General features: G+C 43.1%; 1 protein-coding gene across 5 annotated transcripts in view; it reads left to right on the top strand.

Annotated features, from left to right (window-relative positions):
• Nucleotides 1-3,666: 3,666 nt before the first annotated feature.
• Nucleotides 3,667-23,148, top strand: part of CRACD (capping protein inhibiting regulator of actin dynamics) — a 109,740-nt gene continuing 90,258 nt past the window's right edge. For 2 of the 5 annotated variants that reach the window (XM_072336804.1, XM_072336808.1), the window contains exon 1: nucleotides 3,667-3,806. The gene's annotated coding sequence lies outside the window, so the exon portion shown is untranslated. Of the gene's footprint in view, nucleotides 4,166-4,526; nucleotides 4,839-23,148 lie in introns of those variants that run through there. The other 3 variants (XM_072336805.1, XM_072336809.1, XM_072336806.1) reach the window with 3 other exon arrangements.

Genomic DNA, 23,148 nt, shown 5'->3' on the forward strand with positions numbered 1-23,148 from the left:
TGACCAACAGATGGGGATATGATTGCTTAATGTTTTGAATGGTAATTTAAAAAAATGTGATTACCAGCTAATATTGAAAGCATCCCAAAAGTGTAAGTAAACAACATATTAAACAACAAGGAAAACATTTCCTTTTTTGCTCTTAGAATTTGTCCATTTTGCACCATGATTGTTACAGTTGTAAGTTATACAGGATATTGGGTTAACTGGAAATATGGTCTCGTATAATTGTAGATAAATATTAATTGCAAGCAATATTGATATATTTATTTTTACATATTGTATTTTGTCAATACATATTTGTATTTTGTGTTACTTAATGTGTCTGCTTATGTATTGTATTTTATTAACTAAAAACAACTTAGAACACATTCAGAAGTACCTGAAAATGCTTGTATCAGATTAGGCTTCTGAGCATTTGGAAGGAATTGTTTATTTTAAAATGTGTGCATCCATACCTTTTACTTCTGATGTCTCTCATTTGCCAGTTACACAAATGGGGGAGGTCGTTTTCTCTTAGGTATGGTTTATCATCGTTTGTAAATTAGTCAGTAGTTTTTTTTATGCTGACTCATTTTCTGATCTCAGTTCTTTCAGGAGTGGCTCCTGAACACCTTATTTTGCATATGAAGCCTTCAAATTGGAATTTAAATTAAAAAGACAAATGTTCCATCTTATTGACAAATATTTATTCCTCTATGAAATTTATATTTTGTCTTCATTATTAAAGTTGTAACACAATAATAATCCTTCTTACATGACTGTCAACTGTAAAAATTAGTGGATCATGGAACATGACAGGTATAATAAAGAGAATCAAGGTACATTGCAGAGACTAGAGTCTGTACAGCTTTCTAAAACAAAAACAGTGTTGATATTCAGATATTTTACCTTCTGGTGCTATTATTTTGTACACACTTTTGTAAGCAACTACATTAAAAATAATCAGAATTATACAACTTTGCATTAAAATAAAATATTTTATTTTTGAAAGTACAAAACAAGTCAAAATTTGTAGAAGCTTTAAATCAGTGGTCTGCCATATGAAAAAAGTCAAATGTAAGTCAGGGATATGAACAGCTCTGCTGGGCTCTGTTCAAAGAAGCTTCTGTGCTATTCTCAACTGCTGAAAGACCAAAAGGTCATGGAAGCTACACTATCTGTTTTAATCGTCATCTGTGGCAAGTAGAAAACAGAGTAGGGTGGACATTAAATCTTACTTATTCTGTTTTCTGTGGTTTTCTACAGATGGGAATGGAGGAAAAGCATTAGAAGAATAATAAAGGTGAGGCTGTAATTATTGAGGTTGTTCTTTTCTACAAAAAAGTGTATTGTCAAAAGTGGAGAGAATAAAAGGATGGTTTCTATGAACTTATTAAAACTTCAAGGTGCTTGATTAAACTTACTGTGTTTTTTGAGTGCTGCTTAATTTTCAGCTACAGTACCGTAGCTGAAATGCCAAGTCATGGCCTGAAACAGTAATTGAGAACCTGGTGAGAAGGCAGGGCCAGCCTAGGGGAGCTCAGGTGCAAGCAATGCATCTGAGTGATCATAACGGGTGGAGCCAGCATTCATTCCTTTCCAGGCCTCATTTAAGGGTTGGCAGTGGAGGTGAGGGTATCTCACTGGAGATCTCTGCCTACCTGAGGTCTTCTAAAGGTAAGTGGATTTTTTTCCTTTGTTTTTGTACTTTCCATCACTTAGTGTTATAAGTGTTTGCCCTGAACTTTAATTCAGATTAACATAATATTAAAGAGTAATCATAGAGATAGTTTGGAAAATGCTTTGCTTTTAGTTTTTGTCATCCCGAATCTGAAAACAGTAATGGGATTTAAAGTGGGCTAAGGCTTTGTCTCATTCCTGCAGTGAGATGCCTTCTGCAAGGCTATCAGTACCTCAAGAAAACTTGGTGTTGCCAGCAAAGAACCACTAAAATGATGAAGTAGTTGGAATATCTCTCACGTAAGGAGAGGCTGACTGAGCTGAGAGCATTCAGCCTGGGGAAGAAAATCTTTGGAGGAAATGTGCCCGTAAATGCCATATGGGTGTTGCGAGTCTTACTGATATCCAGGGAAAGGGCAAAAGTCAGTGGGCACAAGTTCCATGTGAACATGAGAAAGAAAGACTTCTTTACTTTGAGGGTGATAGAGTACAGGGACACGTTACCTAGAGAGGCTGAAAAGTCTCTGAAGATATTCAAAACTCTCCTGGAAGCTTTCCTGTGCAACCTGCTGTAGGGAACCTGCTTTAACAGGTAGTTGGGCTGGATGATCTCCAGAGGCTCTTTCTACTTAACTTCAGTACTGCTGTGTATTTTGTTAATACAAACAGAAATGAGTGGCAGTGTGGTTATTGCCACTTGTAAACATAGCTCTGGAGGAAGTTTTGCCCTGGGCTTTTACTTATGCTGACATCCGATTGTTTTATCTGACGTGTGGGTTACTGGACTAAAGCTGCATGTGCAGTCAGTCTATCTGTACTGATTTTTCTTTGGGTAAATAGAAGTCGAAGAGCAGCAGACTACTTCTGCCCCGGCAGCTCCTTGCCTTTCCGTGGTGTATTTCTGCCATCTAGTGGACGTCTGTCTTTCTCGCGACCTTAGCACACCGCAGATTCGGGTTATTCCATGGAAAATCGATACATCCACTAAATTCGGAGTGAAAGAACTATTTAGAAAGCCATGTGATTCTTCAACCCTGGCTTTGCCAGAGAGGTTTACAGCTGCAATCACTTTGTAGAAGGAGTGTATTCTTAAGATAAGTAAATCTCGATTCAGCTTATAGCTTCTCTTCCGTGAATGCACAAACATTGACTATATGAACAAAAGTCTCATTTAACTGAGCAAGCTGATAGAGCTGAACGCCAACCTGGGGCTGTGCCGCTGCCCTGGGGAGTCTGTTCTGTGTCCAACACCTCCTGGTGGGTGCAGAATCTTTTCCTGACACCCAGCTTGAACTTCCACACCCCCTCTCCCCCCCAACACAGCTCCATGCTGTTCCCTCGAGCTCTGTTGCTGTAACCAGAGAGCAGAGATCACTCCCTCATGGAACTATAGGCTGCCACGAGGCCTCCCTTCAGCCTCCACAGCAGCAGGTTGTTCTGTGTGCTCCTTGGGATGCCAGCAGTAGTAAAACCTCACAGTAGATGGCTGAGCTGTGGGAGTGGGGCCCTGACGGAGGTGATGGAAGTACTGGGTGTAAGGATGCAGAATAGAGAGAAGGCTGTTTCCCACACTGCTGTGTTGGGGCTGACACATGAATTATTTTTGTTACTTTTTAGCATTCCACACACATGCACGTATGTTTCGTGGTATTTACATGTCAGCCCAGGCAAGCTCTGCACTCAGACTTGTCTCGCTACAGGACGTGAACAAATCAGCATCCAGAGCCGGGGCACAGCTCTGGCAGCACCGCGGTGCCGGTACCAGCTGGCTCCAGCCTCACCCGTTCTCCTTTTTGCACCACCCCAGGTGCCGAACGGCCCGTCTCCCCTCCCGCGGCCGCACTGCCCTGGGGCGGCTCCCGCGGCTGGGCGGTGCGGTGCAGCCTGGCGGCGCTCCTCCCGCCGCCGCCCCTCGCAGGGCGGGCCGGACCGGGCCGGGCAGGTATCGGCGCTGGCTCCGGGCCTCGACTCCGGCTCGCGCCCTGCGGCCGGGCTGCCCGCTGCTGTGGGCGGGCGCGCGAGAGCGTGCGGCGTTGCACCGCGCTGGGAGGCGGCACGTGGCGCCGCGCCCCGTAAGGCGGAGGGACGGCGGCGGTGTCTGCGGCGGGGGCACGGCGGGGCGAGCCAGAGCAGCCGGAGAGTCGGTAAGTGGCTGCCTGCCGCCGTGACCGCCTTTGTGCGACGGACGGAGGCGAGCGGGGGTTTCGGGCGGCGCTGCCGGGGGGTTCCGTGGCTCTCGCATCCCTCCCGGCCGCCCTTTGTTAGCGTTTCCCAGCTCGTCCGCGTGTCTTCGGGCTCCGCTGGGGAGCAGAACCCGTGAGGAGGATGGCACGGTCTCACCCGGCGCCTGTCAGAGCGGCACCGCTTTGTCTGAGCGCCGAGAGCTGTTTGTCACGGCGCTGCCATCGCGTTCCGGTGGGCGACCGAACCCGGCTCTCGTCGGGTGTGAGCGGTGTGCGGGCTGCGGGCTGCTCCCGCCCCTCCCCGGGAGCCCCTTTCCCAGGTGAGCCGGGGTGGGGCTGTTCTGCATGGAAAACTGTCCTCTTCGCCTTGGGAAATGCGTGTTGTAGAGAGAACGACGCGAGCTGCGCGTCTTTCCTTCTGTACGTCATTAACGGCTTTCTTGGAGACCGGGCTATTACCGTCAGTAAATGCCAAACCCGCATCTCTCCGGCTGTGGTTCTGCCGCTGCTCTGTCCTTTCGGGTTAACCCGCCCCGCTAGAAGCGTACGGTACCGGCGGTGGGCAGCGACCTGGAAACCACAGCCGTGAGCCTGAAAAATTAATGCTCCGACAATGGTGGCACGGAAAGCGATCCGCTGCTGCGGGGAGGTGGCGGGGGGGGGAACGACACGGGCAGCCGCGGCAGTGCCGGGCGGTACTGAAAGCCGCTGCGCACCCGCACGTTGTGTGCCGTCCCCAAATAGCGTGCTGCCGTTGTGCGGGGAGAGAGAGCTCTTCCCCTAGATACAGAGCCCTTCGCGCTGCCCAATGGCAGCCGTGTGTGGCAGGTGCTGCTTTGGCAGATTGGAGACAATACATTGGGGTCAGAACTGATTTTGTTTAATTCGATGCGGAGTAATGCAGGCCGAAGAGATTCCCGTCACCGAAATAATTCCGAGCACAACGTGCATCGATGGACCTGGATCAGAGCATGGATCAGTAGGCGCGTTATGGTGAGAGTCTGTAACAAAGCCACCGATACATTGTAACGCAGCAGTCATTGCCACTTATGCTGGTAATGCGCTTCGTGCGGTTCGAATCCAGGTCAGGAACTTATCGTCTTCATAAAAGCAGCCCTTCCCCTGCTCCGTAGGTCTGGAGGCTGTGTTTGGATTGGGGTGTTTCATTCCAATAACGATCCTGAACAGAACGCTCTGAGTCTATTGAAACTTTACGTGCAAGTGATTGGTATATTTGTTTATGTCACGGTTTTATGATAATTAGGAGAATTACCCAGAAATCTGTATTAATCAGTATGGCACACAGCAAAGAGATTGTTCCCAATTGCCATTGGGTCTTTCTTCTCCAATAGGAAGATGTATCTCAGGGCATCCCCTCCTCAAATGAGGGAGTCTTCTCAAATACCCACTTGGACAATCCTGCATTTTAAAGAGAGTTGTTTCTTACCGGTGAACAACGATTTTGTTATCGCATATGCTACATAATGTCATTTTTAGAGTGCAGTGATGGCAGGTGCACTCGGTCCAAGCCAGGAATGTCCTGTGATGTTCTGTGATAAGACCATCACCTTTGCTCGCTTTTTATTTCTTTAAGTTTGTTTCTTATAGGCGGTTTTGGCTTGTTGTCTTGTGAGGGTTATGCTGGTGATGGTGGGGCTGAGCTGGTAACCCATTTGATGCTAAAAAATAAATGGTGATTTCATCTGCTTCCTCCAAACTGAAACAGAACAGGTTTAATCTCCAGAGGGACCATATCCATGGCAGTAGCTCATCATTTTAATTGCGGATGGTAAAAAGCTGCATTTCTAGTTTCCTGGTTCTGATAACAGCAATGAGAATGCTGAAGTTCTGAGGTTTTTATCCAGCTTTGCTATGCAGTTGTTGTGAATACTGCTTTCCCAGTTATCTCAATCACTGGAAATTGATATATCCTTGTGAGCAGCGGTGCTCAGCTTTATTTCAGTGTGTACTGACTGTAGATGTCAGGAAAGGTCTTTTAAAATACGAAACTCCCGACATCATAAGCATTGGGTGAAACATGATGATCAGTTCATGAGCGTGAATATATCTTGTTGTTTTTTTCCCCCTCACACAAAATCCGCTCACGGCCTTTGTTCTGTAAAGGCTCAAATAAGAGAATTATAGCAAATACAGACAAGCCTACCACTGGCATTTAGGAAAGTATGGTCAATTCCTTTGGCATCAACAGCCTCAGGGCAGTGTGGTTGCGTGGAGCTGCCTTTAGTGTGGTGTAGACGTGGAGCTGCTCTGACCACATAGATGCTTTCATTGATCCTACGTGTCTGAGCAGGATTTAATAAAGTTGCCTGAAATGCATGCTGGAATAGAATTCAGTGGTTTCACATAATGTGATAGAATGCCACACAGCGTTGCAGCATGAACTGTAATCACGTTAGTGCTACCTCTGGACAGGCTAAATTCTGTTTTTTATCTGTTCAGTCAGAGTTGGATAAGAAGTGTGTTTGTTTCCGTGGTGATCCTGTGAGTTCTGTCTTTAAGAAACAATGATTGCTGTGTCGACCTTGTGCTTATTGTATCGTACCACTTCCTGGATGCACTCCTCTCGCTTCTCTGCTTCGCATATAACATGATTTCTTTGTTGAAGAACAAAAATACATTTTGTCAGAAGCATACGACATTTGCACTTAGTTTACTTTCAGCATTTGCATTCATAATTTCCTACAAAGGAATAAAGTTGTCTTCTTGCATATTGATTTTTAACTAATAATATTCAAGAGCCAGTGTGTTACACAGGCCAAATCACAGTGATTTGTTTAATTAAGTTTGGGGGGAAGAAAAATGTAAGGGTCTTGCTGTGTATTATCCTGGGTAAGTGGCTTGTGCTGCAGTTGTACCATACATGTTAAGTGAATATAATTCAAATGCCATGGTAAATGTGTGCTCTACATTCATGCACTTTTAAAGACAGCTTAATTTCTTCTTTGTGTGGATACCTCTGGCCTAATTAAAGAAATACCAGTTTCATACCATAGAAAAGCCCATTTAAGAACGTACTCAGCTATCTCATCTCATGGGGCCAGGTGTTGTAGTTAAGCCAATGTAATTATCGCCTTTCTGCTGACCACGTGCACCTGTGGTAACTGACTCTTAGAGAGTGAAATCATTGAAGTCAAGCACTTCACATCCCCAGAATTGCCAACTCTATTGTTTTAGTTATAACAACTATCTAGCTTAATTTTCTTAAACTTCTTTTCTGCCTTCAGAAAACCTATTTATTCAGGTCATTTTCATGTAAAAGCTCTCCTGGTGCTCTAGTGCTTAGATGGGCAAAATGAAGTGCATGCATTATTGACCTGCTTGCATGTCTCTTTTTCATTGCTCAGCTTATTCTGAAAGTCAGCAGTCAGAGCTGGGCAGCTTGATGAACCTGGTGATGGGCAGAGAGGCTGCTGTGGCAGCGTGCTGCACAGGGATGAGATTTGCTGTGAACTGGAGATGTGGAGAGAGTAGGGTGAGAAGAACAGAACTGAGCTGTACAAGGTACTTTCATGTGGCTTTTCAAAGCAAGCTGACTTTGTTCAAAGTAACGTGCAGCCTTTCCCTGTGATCTTTAATAAATTCACGTGTGAAACTGTTTAGCGGAGAAAAATGAAGATGCAAAGTGACCTGTGGAGCAGTTTGGCACAATGTAGAAGAGAAAGAAGAATATTGAAACTTTTGTAAATCTGTGGGTATATGTTGGTGCACAGGTGATGTAGTTTGGTTGTGGGATCATCTCCCAACATAACTGAACTCTCTCTCCTCTAATAAAGCTCATTTACTGTGAAACTTTGTAAGGTCTTAACTGTGTGAGCTGTAGGTAGTGACCTCTTCTCAAAGGTCTGTATTTTCACCATCTTCAAGACGTCCTGCATGAATTTTTGGTCTTATGTCTTCAGAATATTGTAGTTTTCACATGTGAAAACTTTAGCTAATAAGGTGAGAAATTCCATGTTTCTCATTATCACCCAGTACTACAGAGCATTTGTAGTGTGACTTCAGTGGTGCTTACTACATGTGCAGTTGGCATGTAGTTGGAGAGGGGCTGTGAATATTCTGGATACAAAAGTAAAGTTCAGTAATTTGACAGGACAAAGACACTGTGGTTCTAATCAATAGGGAAAAGTAGTAGTTCTTCAGAAGGTCTGTGGTTTGTGATGAGTTGTGGTGCTAAATAAACAAAGTCATGCTACTGTGGTAAAGACAAAGCTGGAATTGTGATGTGCAAATAGACTTGCATGAAGCATGTGAAAAGTGATGCTTCCAGCCTTGAAATAATTCTCATTGCCTATATAATTGCATCCAGTTGGAGTGAGTGCTTCAAGAAAGATGCAGGCACACTGGGCAGAATCTGGAGGAGAGGAATTAAGACAATAGGAGACATAGAAAACATGTGCTTTGAAGAAAGGTTGAAAGAAATTGGGGTTGTTTCAGCTCCAAGCAAAGAAGAGTGGTAGGGTGAGCACAACATGATAACCTTTGCATGTCACAGAGCTGCTGTGAAGCAGTATTCTCCACACCTGTGCTGGCTCAGGTGATATGTAACAGGTTCAGCAATACTGGAACTGAGCAAAGGGATTGATCATTGGATTGGGGTCTTGGGATTTTAGAATTGTTTACTGTTGGAAAGTGAGTTGGGAACAGTGTAAATGTTTGATTCTTTCAGGAGCAGAGTAGTGGGATAGAGTACACTCTGAGGTCACCTCTAGGCCTGTGAAACCCCAACACTTTGCTTCCTGGTGTTGACCACAACGTGACTTGTCCAATAACAGCATTTGTAAGGGGACAAATTGCCTGTATGTGATGTTCTCCAAAGAGAGAAGGTGAGCGAGCAGAGATCACCAAATTTATAATCTCTCTTTTAGGGCCAAATCTCACATCCACTCCTTTCTGCCCAGGCACCAGCTGAGGTGCCTTCTATGAAAGAACAAAATATGAAGGACTGAATTGCTTTGGGAGGAACCTAACCTAAGATCTGGGTGGCAAGGGGAAAGTGACAGGAATTGGAGAGTTGGTACGAACTGCACAAGAAAAAGGACTGCGTGATGAGTAGTGGGATAGTACACAAACACAAGACATGAAGAAAGGGAAAGGGGAACTTAGGCTTTGGGGCAGATGACAAAAACTTGGCCAGGAATAAAAGAAGTGCAAGAATCCTCATAAAGATTTTGACTCCTTGTATGTATTTGTCTTAACTTCACTGATGTTACTGATTTCTGTTTTACCCACCTAACCCAAGCTCTAACGGGTGCACAGGGTGAATCTGTCCAGTAGCAATATAGGAGGTGGGGGCAATAAACTGGAACGCAATGGGTTCTGTCAGAATATGGGGGAAAACTTCTTCACTGTGCAGATGATGGAACCCTGGCACAGGCTGCCCAAAGGCTGTGGAGTCTCCTCCTTGGAGATCTTCAGAAACAGCCTGGATGTGGCTCTGGGTACTTGTTCTGTGTGTCCCTGCTGGAGTGGGGGTGGGACCAGATGGGACCCAGAGGGCCCTGCCAACCTCAGCCATCCTGTGTGTCTGTGTTCTTGTTCTCAATGGAGAACAGGAGCTGTGTGCTGACAGAAGCTGTGGTCTCTGGCATCTGAGTCATTTGTTGCAGAAGCAGGAAGACATCTGAAGAAATCAAATTAGAAGGTGGCTTAATTAAAGTGTTTTCATTCACTTGAATGATAATCTTAGCTAAAGGCACTGAAAACTAATTAAGGCTTGGTATTGCTATTCTGACTTTTTCAAACATTTGTATGGGGGCTTTTTTGTGTGTTTCTTTCTTTTTTAAACTTTGGTGAGTAATGGAGATAGTGATGTAGATAAAGACCAGACTCTAATTCTCACCTAGCTTAACATGAAGAGTTAGTTATTACTTTCCCAGCCCTGCAAATGATGTGAAACGGAGCAGCCTCTTATGACAAGAAGATCAAAAAAGCCTTAGTTTCCTATTTCTGCTTCTAATGGCAAATAAGGCACATTTTCTTACCTTTCTTCAGAAGAAATCATGTCATCAGCTTTCACAAAGCTGTCAGAGCATCAGAAGTTGCTAAGAGAGAAAAAATGTGTGGCTGATTTTTTATTTTTTTTTTCCTTTTCTTACAAAGATCCTGTTCCAAGCCTGTAGGTACTCAGCAGTAGCCTGTGTTGGCCTGCCTGGGGGCTGTGATGAGGCACAGTGCTCTGCTCCCAGGCCTGAAGCTTTGGTGCTCCCTGCTCCTTGTGTTTGGATGAGTGAATGGCACCCTCATCTTGTGCGTGGGGGTTTGGAACCACCCTGTTCCATCTCTCACTGCTGACAGTGCAAAGGTGGATTGTACTAAGCAACTCTGATAGATGTTTTTTTTCTGGCAATTAATCTTTCAAGCACCCACACAGCCTGCTAAATGCTATCATGAGTTACTAGGTTCTGTATCCTGACACCTGCACCTGATATTTAATAAACTTCATGCTTCAGGTGATTGTGTTTCCTGAGATGGGATGGGGGGGCCCTACTGGCAGCCTAGTTTGGGTTACAGGCTGCTGTGGATGCAGGAGGAGCAGTGCTGGTGTACTGGCAGTGGTCAAAGGGTGATAGTGAGATGAGGTTTGTGGAGACTATATAGCGGCTTTTGTCATATCTACCAGCACAGCTAAAAAACACAAATTTGATAACCTTTGGAACACCTCGGTGCTGTGACACACTTTTCCATCAGTAAAAGGCAGCTCTTCCAACCAGAGACTACAGACCAGAGGCATCACCTAAGTCTATCTTTTTCACCACCTAGGTGTTTTTTGCAGGGAAGTTTATATTGTCAAAAGGAACAAAAGTTAAGGTGAAGGATCATTAGTAATTCCAAAAGGAAGTTGAATGCTTTGATTTGTCAGACTGAATGGTGACAGTGTGGGTCCTGTTTCTTTCCTTTGAGAAATCACCTTCAGTTTGGCATAGACTGAAAACCAGGCTAGGCCATTTCAACTCTAGATGGTTCTGAGATTGTCTTCTAGGGTGTGTGGAGGAGGACTTGTCCATTTCTGGGAGAACAGGGTGGCTTTTTAGATTTACGTCAATGACTGCTCAGTAAAGAACAGTTCTCCTGAGGAGGAACAGAGCTTTCTGCAGCTTGCTCTTCAAAGCTTTGATCCCTTGGATGTCGTGCTGAATGTAATGAAAGGCTCATCTAACCATGTGTTGTGAGACACAATGTGCAAGTATTGTCCTAGATCTGAGAGTTGGCAGATGACCCAGAGATGTCTCTGCAGAGGACTGGAGGACCTATTTGGCTTAGACTTGACATTTTGCCAGCACTAAAGCAGACAGGAATCTATACTGAAGTGAATGACTGCATATGTAGGTAAACCCTGTGATGCACACACATACTCCGTACTGTTACATTTGGCTTTGTACTGTTTTAAACCTTAAAAACCCCCGTGACAGTTTGATCACAGTTCTGTGGTCACATCTGAGCTTTTTTTTTTTGGTATGGGAATTCCTATACAGCTTTTCAGTGGAAATGGCTCTTTGTCTAATCCACATCCAGGCAGTGGTTGTGCTGCCTTGGTCAAAAGGAGAGCTTGTTGTGTTGCTATATTGTCAATAAATGCTGCTGTGGTGACATAATTGCTAGGAAGGTATTGCCCATATGGTCTTTTCACTTCCATGTCAGATACCATTTTGTTAGAGTGCCCCTCTGCTGCCATCTGTTGCAGGGCAACAAAATGCATTGGAATATTGGCAGGAATGGTCAACCTGTACTGCCATACCACCAACATCTGCCTCTGATACTGTAGGGCAGCAGAATAAATTAGGAGGCGTTACTTTCAGAGTAACTTTTGTACATCAGTATGTCTGTTAAATGTACTGTACCATCACAAACAGATCTGTAGAAGGACAAATGTGCTTTGGGGCTGGAGCTGGGAAGGTCTTTAGTAGCGTCTTTTCAAATTGCTATCTGGTGACCTTCATTAGTGCCACTCTGTATGTGTTTGCTTTTGGTCTTTGTGCTCTATGTTGAATTCTGCATCTGCAGGGACAGCAGCATCAGCTTTGCGTTTCTCAGCAATTAATTGTGATTACCCACAGTCTCTTATCACTTAGGTTTCAGCTCTTTCTTGTGGTTTCAACCTGTCAGTCTGCAAACAAAGAGCCTGCTTAGAGTTCTGTTTTATGCCCTTTCCTGACTGCGAGTGTAACTTTCCAAGCCTGGAGTATCTCCAACCTAGATCAGCCTGGAGAAGAAACTGAGAGGGGATCTTAGCAATGCTTATAAAAAAATATCAAGGGTGGGTGTAAAGTGGAAGGGGCCAGGCTCTTTTAAGTGATGCCCACTGATGGGACAAGGGGCAATGGGCACTAACTGAAACGCAGAAGGTTCCACATGAATATGAGAAAGAAAGAGTTTGAGGGGAACTAAGTACAGGAACAGGCTATGAGAAGGGTAAGCAGGTAACTAATGTGGCTGTTCTCCTGGGCAGTAAGAAGCCGAAGACATTTATTTAATTAATGGAAGATGTATTCCAGCATATATCTAATTATCTCTTGGTATGTGAAGATGGGATGGTTTTGTCTCCATAAAAGCGTATGCACGGAAAGACCAGTGGCTCTTTTCAGGTCTTTCATTGGATGACAGAAAGAGTACTCTCTTTGCTGGCACTTTATAGTTGCCTGGAGTCTGTAAATGAAGTAAGTGAGCTCTTCATTAAGTGCTCAAAGGTTACCCTTCAAAAACACTCCAGCAATGTTTGCCTTTTAAATTTCTATAAAATACCATAGGAGAGTCTCTGCAATGTAGGACGCAGATACAGGTGACTGCAGACATCTGCAGCTACCTGTTATCAGGCCCTAAATCCTCTATAAGCGCACATTTGCCACAGGCACATGAAATGCACATGCAGTTCACAATAAATGAAATGACAGCTGTCTTTCTTACTTAAATGGCAAACAAAAATCTGATGTACATATAATGAACGAGTTATGCTCTGGTCCTTGTGTGGACTCCTGGTCCAGCTGTACACAGTTGTGAACCCAGTTCCCTGATATGCTTCCTGAGAACAAGTGAAGCACAGCTGAGCTTGAGAGAACGTTGCTGCTGGAGCTGCTTCACTGGTCACTGGGTTTTATCTTGGCTGTAAAATGCTTTGTTAAGTTCATGAAAGATTAAGAGGAGAAGCAGCACTTTGCCATGCGTATATTTAGTTTCTTGTCGGCAATGTATGCTTTCCTCCCCTTCCTCTCGTGCTTCTGGCCTTCCTCCGAGTTGGTGCCATTTTTGCAACTTGTGCCTAATTTGATAATAGAATGTCTAAGATTTTGCTGAGGTGTGATAAGCGTGGCATGCTTCATTCTGTTTTCATACAACGTTATCTTATTTGGCATAGGATTTTCTTGAAAAGTAATTGATATTCGTGTTCTTATTTTATCAACTGCAAACCGCACTCTTATTTTGCGTTTCTTCCTGGGACTTCAGTGGCATGATATTCAACCTCATTTAATGTATATACATGGTCATCACAAGCACTCGTCTCTTCACAGTGGATATTTCATCTTTCTTCTTAGTTATTTTGTAAACCATATCTGATGGGGGAATGCAGAGTGGGAGATGTTTGCACTGCATGGATTATCTGTTCTTCACATGAGAACACAGTCAAAGATAGTGTAATCAAGTATAATGAATGCCTAAGGCAAACTGAACTCTAATTGTTTACCTGTCTGGTACCCGGATTTTTGCTCTACTATTACTTAATGCATTAATAACATTCTGAATATACTGGTATCACAGCTGCTTAATATTTTAACAAGAAATGGTTTGCAGGTTAATGCGCGCTACAGTGGTTTGACATTTGTAACTCCAGCATACTACATCAAATAACACTGTAGTGGAGAAGAGTATTTTCCTTCAGGAAAAGTTTCTTTTTCTATGTATTTTGATGTCTGCCAGGGGGCAACTAACTTTATATCTCTGTTTTAATATTTCATGTGCTGTGACAGCTCTCCTGTTCATAAAACCAATTACAGACAACCCTTGGTACGCTGTTTTTATACATGAAAGGCATTCACTGGTCAACACGGGCTATTTAAGACACAGGCTGGGCTTCAGTAGCCTCATATAGTTGTCAGGATAACGTATAACAGACTTGCTCACCAAAGGCATTGTTCAGCATTGCTTTATGTGAATAGTTTCTGCTGTGCTATTACTGTCTTGTAAAATAACAGATAGAGGATTCTATGTGTTTAAGTGAGTGTGTTTCTCAAATCTGTTTTCCACTTTATGAAAACGTTTCTTTCTGCCAAGGTTCATAAACTTTATTCAGAAATCAAGTACATTCTAGATATTCAGATTTCCCCCCCTCCCCCCCCCCCCCCCCCCCTTTTTTTTCCTAAAAGAAACAGATGGTTTGTTTTCTATTTCCTTCTCTTCCTACATCTATGTCTGTTTTTAACTATGAAGTTTAACATAGCATTAGTGTCATGCCAGTCACTGCCATCATGCAGAATAAGAAACAGTATATGAATGTTACCCCAAGGAATCAGGACTAGAGTGTCACTGCTTGCAATGGCAAGGGGATAATTCAACCTTTGAGATTTTCTACAGTTTCAGTGTGAACTCCAGCAAGTTAGCAGGGCACAAGGAAAAGCCACAGTCCAAAATACTTTGTCACTGCTTCGGAGCGTTCCTCAGGTCCTGTGCTTGCTTTACTGCTGCAGTCACTGTGCTAAGGGACAGCTCAATTTCCAGCTTGGTGCTGGCTGGCTATCCCGCAGTATGGGTGACTGTGAACAGCCATTTGCTTTGAGGAGTATAAGCTTACATGTCCTTTTTGCAACTAAACTGGTTTGTGGGCAGGTGAGCATTTCCTCAGCAGGGGGATTATTTTCTGTAACTGCTAATTGCTGAAGCATGGCAAAGAGTAATGCTTCCCCCCAAGTCTATCTCCTTCTTTAGAAAAAGGCTTTTAGGAAAGGTTGGTGACAGCTCTGATCTGAGAAGATATTTTAAACTTGGCTTAATTGAAGGGTGTCATGAATATTTTTCATTTCTGTTTTAGCTCAGCTTATTTAAGTTGTTTGGTAAATGATCTAGGTCAAATCAAAATTAAAGCCTATGTGCTATGTACTTCATTTTTCTTTTTCATGCAGACAAGGCCTGTCTATGTGTAGAAAAGCAGTGCAAAGTGATTTAATGCCCAGTGCAGAATGTAAAATGAACTCGGGGCATTAAGTTGGCAGAAGAGGAATACTGGGTTGGCTGTGACCAAAGGCAAAACTGTGGGCCAGATACCTTTGTGGTAGTATTTGCTTTCACACCTGCTGTAGCTTCAGGCTGAGGAATTAACCACTGTGTTCCTCTGCTTGATTGTCTGTACAATAAATGCAGCATAGATTCATCTGCTAATTTGTCAGTATGATTCGTATGTTGTTCGGTGCTTTTGTGCTTCTGGTCTGAACAAAGGGATGTTTGTGGTACATAATTGGAGTTCACAGAGAACACAAATAAAAACAGAAGATTCTGAAGATGTTCTCACATCTTTCATATGCGTGCATATACCAGTCTGTGCTTACGCTTAATATACAAGCACATGTGTTGTGCTTGTGTTCCAAGGTGGCAGGGCCAGTGTCAGCAGTGAGGCTGCAGCTCTGTTATGTCAGGCCAGCAAGCAGCAAGTTCTTCACTTAACATGGAAGATAAGGAGGTTTGACAGCAATAATTGTGGTTTTGTAGATGAAAAGAGATCAGATCCTTGCTAGCACCTGCAAGAATTTATGGCTCAGTTATGACAGATCCAAAGAGATGTTAAATTTGCTGTCTAAAATAAATTGGAGGTCGCAGTGATATGCCTGGGAGCAAGGTCGGTTTTAGTTGTGTGGACTCCAGGCTGACTTTGCACAAAGAGGAAACAGAAGAAAAGCCAAGGCTCCACAGGAGCTCTTCTCTCACCATTCTGAAGGATTCGTGAGTTGGGCTAACAGTTCTTGTTTAAGGCAGAAACACTGGAGTACCAGTTTTGGGCTTTCAGTTCAGAAGAACATCAGGATTTGCAAAAACAAATCCCTAGCTGACTTATTCATTAATTTGCATGTGGAAGTAGGTGTCTCCTCTTTGTATCTTCTTAACGGTGGATACATTTACTTGCCTGTACAAAATTCTCTCATAGTTTAAGGATCAGTGAGCCTTGCCTTGGACTCTCAACACAAACAACAGTGATTTAAAATATATATTTCCCTCGAGAATTTCTAGTTGCAGGAAGATTAATGCAAAGGTCGCACTTTAGCTTGATCACCAAAGTCCTCACTCTGCTCTGAGATGGGTTGCGATGCTCCCCATAGCTTCAGCAGAGCAGCCTTCTGCCAGGTTAGGGAGATGTTTTTCACAGGTGCTTAGCACCCAGTGGTGCAGGACCGTGGAAACTCTAATTTGTGTTTTCTAATACTTGAGGCAACCCTCTCGTTTATGTCATGAATAAGGTGAAGGTATAAAAAGAAAATAGCACAAGACAGCAAATGAGTCAGAGTTGCATAATATTGGCTGAGTGTGGCATGTGAAGAGCTTTCAAAGCAATGGGGAGAATCGGTAGACTTTGTTCCTAGCATTGTAAACTGCTATTTGCTTTATTGGTTTTACAAGGGATTTCTCGTATTTCAGTGGTTTACTGAGTGCTACAGATTATTAGATGTGATGAACTACAAAATTTGGCAGTGAATCTGTGACCCAGCTGTCCAAGGTAGATTTGCCATCAGGCAGCTCCAGTTTGCTGTGCATGCTTTCCATCATATCAAGTTGGTTATTTGCAAATGGAGTTGACAATATATAATGTCAGAAAACAGTTTCTGTGCTGAAAGCAGCTATTGTGCTACACCTGAGGACAGAGTAAGTTGCACTGGGTCACAAGATTCTGTACAGCATGACAAGCTGGGATCCAGCTCAGGGTATTTGGTCACCATGCCATTTATCCAGGCTGCTCTCACAGCAGTGGGGTATCAGTGCAAGCATCAAACATGTCTGATGTGGAAGCTCTCCTGCTCATGGTGGACAGGTAGATTGGTCAAACCTAGTGACTGCTTGACAGCTCTTTAAAGGGTATTTAGCCTGTTATTTTTAGCCTATGTCTTTAGTTTTCTATCCAGATAAGATAAGCATTAAGTAATTTTCATCCATTGTTATTTAACTACGTTTGCATGTAGATGAGTAGGTTGAAATGGCTGCTCTTCCAGAGAGCTTTTATAGAAGGAAGCATGCTATCTGTTTTGCTGTGGATCTGTCATCTTACAGTTCAGATGGAAATGCATCCCTCTGTCATGGAAAGGAAAAGTCTTCATTGTAGAGTTAATATATTTATCGTAGTCTATGCAGCTGAAGCAGTTTGTCATGAACTAGGTGTTTCAAGAATAAATGTAATTGGGCTTTACGTAGCCTTGGTTGCAGTATGGCTCTTTTGAGATGTGTAGTCATGTTTTAAGAGTGGGGTGAGGATGCTGAGTAAGTAAGGTTAGCTTTGGTTAAGGAACGGATGCTGGAGCAGGCAAGGCTTGGAGTTAACTCTTCTAAACCACTGAAACCCCTATAAACCAGTGCACACATGACAGTGGAAACCAAGCCCAGATGGCTTGCTTCGTGGCCACCTACATAGGTTTTCAACTGATGGAATACAGTATTGCAGGATGTTTTCCCTGTAGGTGTTATGGAGAAGTTCCCTTCTCCTTCCAGGGAGGTGTACATCCCTCTGCCCCCTCAGCAGGGAGAATAGACTGAGCTGCAACACAATGCTACCCTGTGTCCCCAGTGCAGGGACTGGGGAACCTGACTCGCAGCACTGCAATGTCAGGGGCTGGCTGGTGCCAGGAGCATTGAGTGGCTGCATCCACTGCCAGGAGCAGCACACAGTGGCTGACACCTGCAGAGGGGGTCAGAAAGTCCCACCATCAAGTCTTCTGTAGCTTATTTATGTGAAGAAAAAGAAATCTAAGCTGGGTCCCTTGGGCTGTGTGTCACACAGAGGTGCATAATGAAAAGCTGATAGTTGAAATAAACCTTTTTACCTTTTTGCTTGAGTGTACTCATAGCACAGACATGAGAGTGAGGAATGCCTTCAGCAGCCATGGTGCAACTGATGGAGCTTGGTAAGACTGTACTCCTGCTTTGCACAGAGTGCAGGATAACCCCTCAGATGGAAATTGGTCCTTGGAAATTATTTGTTTTCTTTGTAGTTTGGGCAGATCTGATGCTTTTATCATTACTGTCTAGTCTAGCTGGACATCAAGGCTAAAAAAGCTGTGCTAAGTATCCAGAGGTCTATTTAGAACAGTGATACAAGTGATGTTCCTATTGCTGGCCATGGGGAACAGCAGTTGCTGATGCATTCAGGGAGAAAATTAGATCACAAAGGGATGTACAGATCAAATTTCTCAGAATTTTATCTTCTAAACCTTAGCATTTTTGGAATTCTTCAACCAGTCTGTGAATACGTTTCCACAGTTGTGAGCTGTGTGGTGTGTGTTTGTTTTAAGCACCAGATTTATAAACAAGAAGCGTTCAGAACAGCGGAGCAGATAATACAGCACAAAGCAATTGTAGAATAAGTAAAGCTGTGTAAAGGAGGAAAAATCTAGGGGGGGAGGGGTCATTTTTGCTGTAAATGTATACCATATTGCATAATAGAGCTCTCTTCAGATGAAGCACTATTCACGTTATGAATAGCCTTTTCAAGCGAATGTGGCTCACTGGCATGGGCACTGAGAGCTGCTATGGCTGTCAGCATCTGTTCTTTTATTCCTGAAACAATCTTTGCATCAACTGTCAGAGGCCAAAAGGATTTTTAACCATGGCGTAGCACTACACTGTAATTTTTCTAATACAGTCGGTTTGGCAATTAAAGATTTTTATTAAGACAGTAAAGCAAGTGTGGTTGTTTGTATGAATCCAGCTTGACAAAGCTCTTCCTCCGCACCACTGTTAGCACAGAAAGCATTCATTTTGTGGAATGACAGACAGCTTTTATGTAAATGGTGGGCAGTTCCTTCCAGTGTTTGAATCTTAACTCCTTTCTCCCCCTAAAAGCTGATAACTTGAATATCTACCTTCCTGTGATCACCGTTTAAAATATAGCATGCTATTAACTCTGTTTTAAAGGAAAAGCCTTCTTTTGTATGTGATTTTCAACAAGGGCACCCATCCCTTGTGCTTTGTTCTGATGTCTGTGTGAGGTTCCACATGGAAGTGTGAGTGTTGTTCTCAGGAGGTGGCTCTGCACACGCGGCTCAGCCCATGTGGGTCTGTTTCACAGTTCTGCTCTGGCTGCTGGCCCCCAGCAAGGATGGGCTGCAGCCCTTCCAGACATTGTCATCCCTCCCTGAGGATGGGAGGCTGTGTGCTCAAAGCATTCAGAGCATTTGTATGGGCATTTGTGCTGTGTTCCTACATGTCACCTGAGGGTTACGAACGTGCAGGCATGGAGCAGGTGGTGGCATGGTGACAAGGAAGGATGCAGAAACTATCACTCACAGCAAGAAAAGTCACTTCATAGCATTTTATTAACCATGCCCCTTTCCATCGGCAGAGCATTTAGCAGCATCAAGTGGCAGTGGAAGAAAGCAGTGCCAATGTTTCACTGATTTTATTATTGTTTTTACTACTATTTTTATTGACTTATTGGTTTTAGCGGAGCAAGTGGGCTTTAAATCTTCCATGGCAGTTGCCTCCTGCACTTTCCTTTAGTCCCGGCTTACACAGTGCTGACTGTGTTTAAGTGATTTCTAATGGCGCTGTAGCCAGAAGAAAAATGGATTGCTCAGCATCCTGCCTGTAGCCCTGTTCTATTGCATCTGCTTTCTATTTTGAAGAATGTTAATCCTTTATTACAAGGATTAATAATCCTCTTAAAAACAAAACAACAGCAACAAAATAAAACCAACAGTAGCAACAACAAAGCGGTGTTATGTAAGTGATAAATGGTGAACTCTTAGTATACTATCATGGGTGGGAATGTTTCATCATGAATACTTCATCACCAGTAAGAGGGACTCAAATCACCTTTCTGAATATTGCAGCATGTTCCCTCTTTGCTTACAGGCAGTGATTTGTTTCTATTGACATTAATGTGTCTACAGGGGGTAAATTTTCAAAGAAATGCTTGGTAAGCTCAGTATCTGTCTAGTTTAAAAAACAAAATGCTAATGCTCTTGAAACAACATTTTTTTTCCTTGTGCTTGAAGCGTGGTAAGGTGTACTAGCTCCAGGTAACACTGCATGCAGCAGACTTTTTATGTACATGGTAAAAACAATGATCCTTACAGAAATACCTTGTTTCTTCGTCGTGTTATTTGTGGTATCAGAATGACGCTTTTCAAGCATAATAAAATACTGAAAAACTGTGAAAGCTTTAAATCTCTGGAAGGTATGCAAATATGCAACAGAAGTATGGAGTTTGCATCTTGCTTTGTGCTGATGGTGTGTCCTAGCCTGTCCTAGTGTTTGGTCAGTTGTAGTATAGCCTTATGTACATGCAAATAATCTCAAGTAGGAAAAGCTTTATTTAAAGAAAGTGCTGTGTGGTATTTTGGTCTTCTGGATTAGAAAAAGCGGATTATTTTTCATTCTATAGGGATATGTTTTTTGAGGATTTATGAATTTGTTATCATCTTGTCCAAAGTCATATCTGACTTTGTCTCCAAATGTGAAATGTAATTATTAGAGTGATGCGTCCTCACCACAATAATAACTATACGTGGGACGTCATGCTATCTAGTAGCATTACACTGTTAGTTTCAATTAGCAGTCATGATTTATGCCTTCTCTGTGTAGGACACAGAGCAAATCTGGAGGCTCACAGGTTTAGAGATTTAGCAATGCTGGCCTAGATGTAGGGGAATCCGTCTGTTTGTAATTTGAAATGCTTAAAGTTGCAGCATTGTTCCCTGTTCTGAAAGTGGAGGCTTACAGTTGTAATGATTATAGGAAGGTCAGCTAATTATCCAGAAGTTCCTTTTTCCCCCGAACACAGCAATCTGTTGGACTATATTCCAAAGTCTTGATTTGAAGATTATGAACATTTGCTCATGAACATTTAACACCTCATTGCTTTTCCCCAAATGTCTCTTAAATGAAAGAATGATGACTCAGGAGGGAGATGCAGTTTCTGCTGGGATAGCTAAGCTGGTGGTTTTCATAATCTAATTATGGTTAAGTTGTTTAGAGATTAATTGGAGGCCTTAGCAAAGCTCACCTGCAGAGTTTGGTTAGCGGCAGGCTTTGGACTTTTTTCCTGCTCATAGGATCCAAGTTCTCGACTTTTCTGGAAATTGGAGCCTTGCATGCTATTCTCTTCATTTTCTTTTCCCTTCTCATCCTAGAACAGTAGGAAACTCCAGCAAACCCTTATTCTGATTTCTTAAAGAGAAGATCCCATCCAGTCTCAACTCATAGTGCTGGAAGGCCTGGCTAACACAGCAGCTGTTACCCACTAGATCCAAACCCCAGCTCCCTGCCACTAGCTACAGACTAGCCTTTATATTTAGATATAATACTTAATTCATTGTAGCTTGAGTAGCAGTCACTCCCAGAAGTCATATTCCTATCAAAAGTGGCACAAGGTCCATATATACTCTGACATGATCCATCTGTCCCTAGGGGATGTTTCTGTCACTGGGCAAGATGGCAATATCCCACACCTTGGGATCGTCAAGTCAGGCTAAATGGGACTTCCTATTGATGGTGGCTGTCTGTCATACTTAATACGTGATCTGCATTTCTGGCAGCTGTTTAGCTTCAGAAATGCACGCTGAAGTGATGGACCCATCCTATATCTGCCCGTGGGTCTGGTTGAAGGGACCTGTGAAGTGCTCATCATGGCTGACTGAGAAGTGCAGCTGGGCACTGCCAACGTTCAGCCCACAGTCCTCCAAACTGAAGCAGATTTCCTACTTAAGTTTGTCTCTTTTACATTCACGTGCTATCTAAACCCACCATGGCACAATGCTTGTGTGATCTGTGCAATATCAATTGAAAAGAGCAAGCAGAAAAGCACTTTTTTCCCCTACCACTGAACTTCTGCATTAAGAGCCTTACCTCACCCTGGGTTAATGTATTTTGTATGCTCCTCTAGAGCTAAATGCCTTGTTAATGGACATGTACAAATGGACACCAAATTCCACTTCACAGTGGTTCAGATGTGCTACAACTGCTGGAAACTGAGTTCATAGTATCATATCATAGTATCGTGCGAGTTGGAAGGGACCTTAGAGATCATCGAGTCCAACTCCCGGGTTTCGAGCCCTCTGTGTAGCAAAGCGGCACTTCTACCCCCTGAGCCACAGGGTGGATTTGAACCCGGGCCCTTCGGTGCCGCAAGCAGCACTTTATACCACTGCGCCACCGGGGGCACACCGGGGAGTTGTATGTTCTCACTTATCCTGGATAGTTGTTTTTTTCCTAATTTCCTGTGTAGCTCATGATGGTTGATTTAAACATTAGTCAGACAGGTGTCAGTAGTTTTATTCTATTTTTTTTTTTATTTTATTTTTTAAAATAAAACCCATCAACATTAATATATAAAGAAAGGAAATAGTCTTAGCCACGTGTCTGTCAGTTGGATTAATGAAGAGACTTGATATTTCTGTGGTCACAACTCAGCTGTTCAAAGCATTCAGCTGGCTTCTAACATGTGCCATGTTTCCTTTGGGAATTTCTGGATTAGCCCAGTCAACCAGTTGTTAATCCTGTTACTGGGATCTGACTAACTTCCAGTCAGTTTTTTTGACAGTTCTGCAAAACGTCTTTTTTGATGCATTGTGCATATGTAACTTATCAATATCAACAGTCTGTATATAATTTTGCTTACTACCTGTAAAGAAATGAATGCGTTTCTTACTGACGTCTCTTGCATTAGAGAAGTTCAGTGCAAAATCACCTCCTCAAAATCTACAGCTCCTGCAGTGAATAAAAATTTGCATTACTGGAAAATAGTGTCATTTGAGCTTCTCATCCACCTAAGGAAAAGACTATACAATCACATAATTGCCAGAGCTATAGAAAAGGAGAAAAATATGGGGTTATCCTCCATAGCACATCTGTTTCTTTGAGATGAGCGATGTGAGTGCAAATGTGCTGCATTTTATCTGATTGTAATCATCACATTTCTGTGTGTATTCAGATAGGTACCTGGGACAAAAAGCAGCTCAGTACTTTCTTGTGTACTGTGTTGTGCTTAGGATCTGCGCTACACTATACACCACATCAGAATACATTAAAGAGTGTAATATTTGATCTAAATGCTATTTAATGGTTGATATTTATTTGTTCCAAGCATAGAAGGTTTTTG

Source organism: Excalfactoria chinensis, chromosome 4 (genome assembly GCF_039878825.1).
Source record: "Excalfactoria chinensis isolate bCotChi1 chromosome 4, bCotChi1.hap2, whole genome shotgun sequence".
NCBI classification, from domain to species: domain Eukaryota; kingdom Metazoa; phylum Chordata; class Aves; order Galliformes; family Phasianidae; genus Excalfactoria; species Excalfactoria chinensis.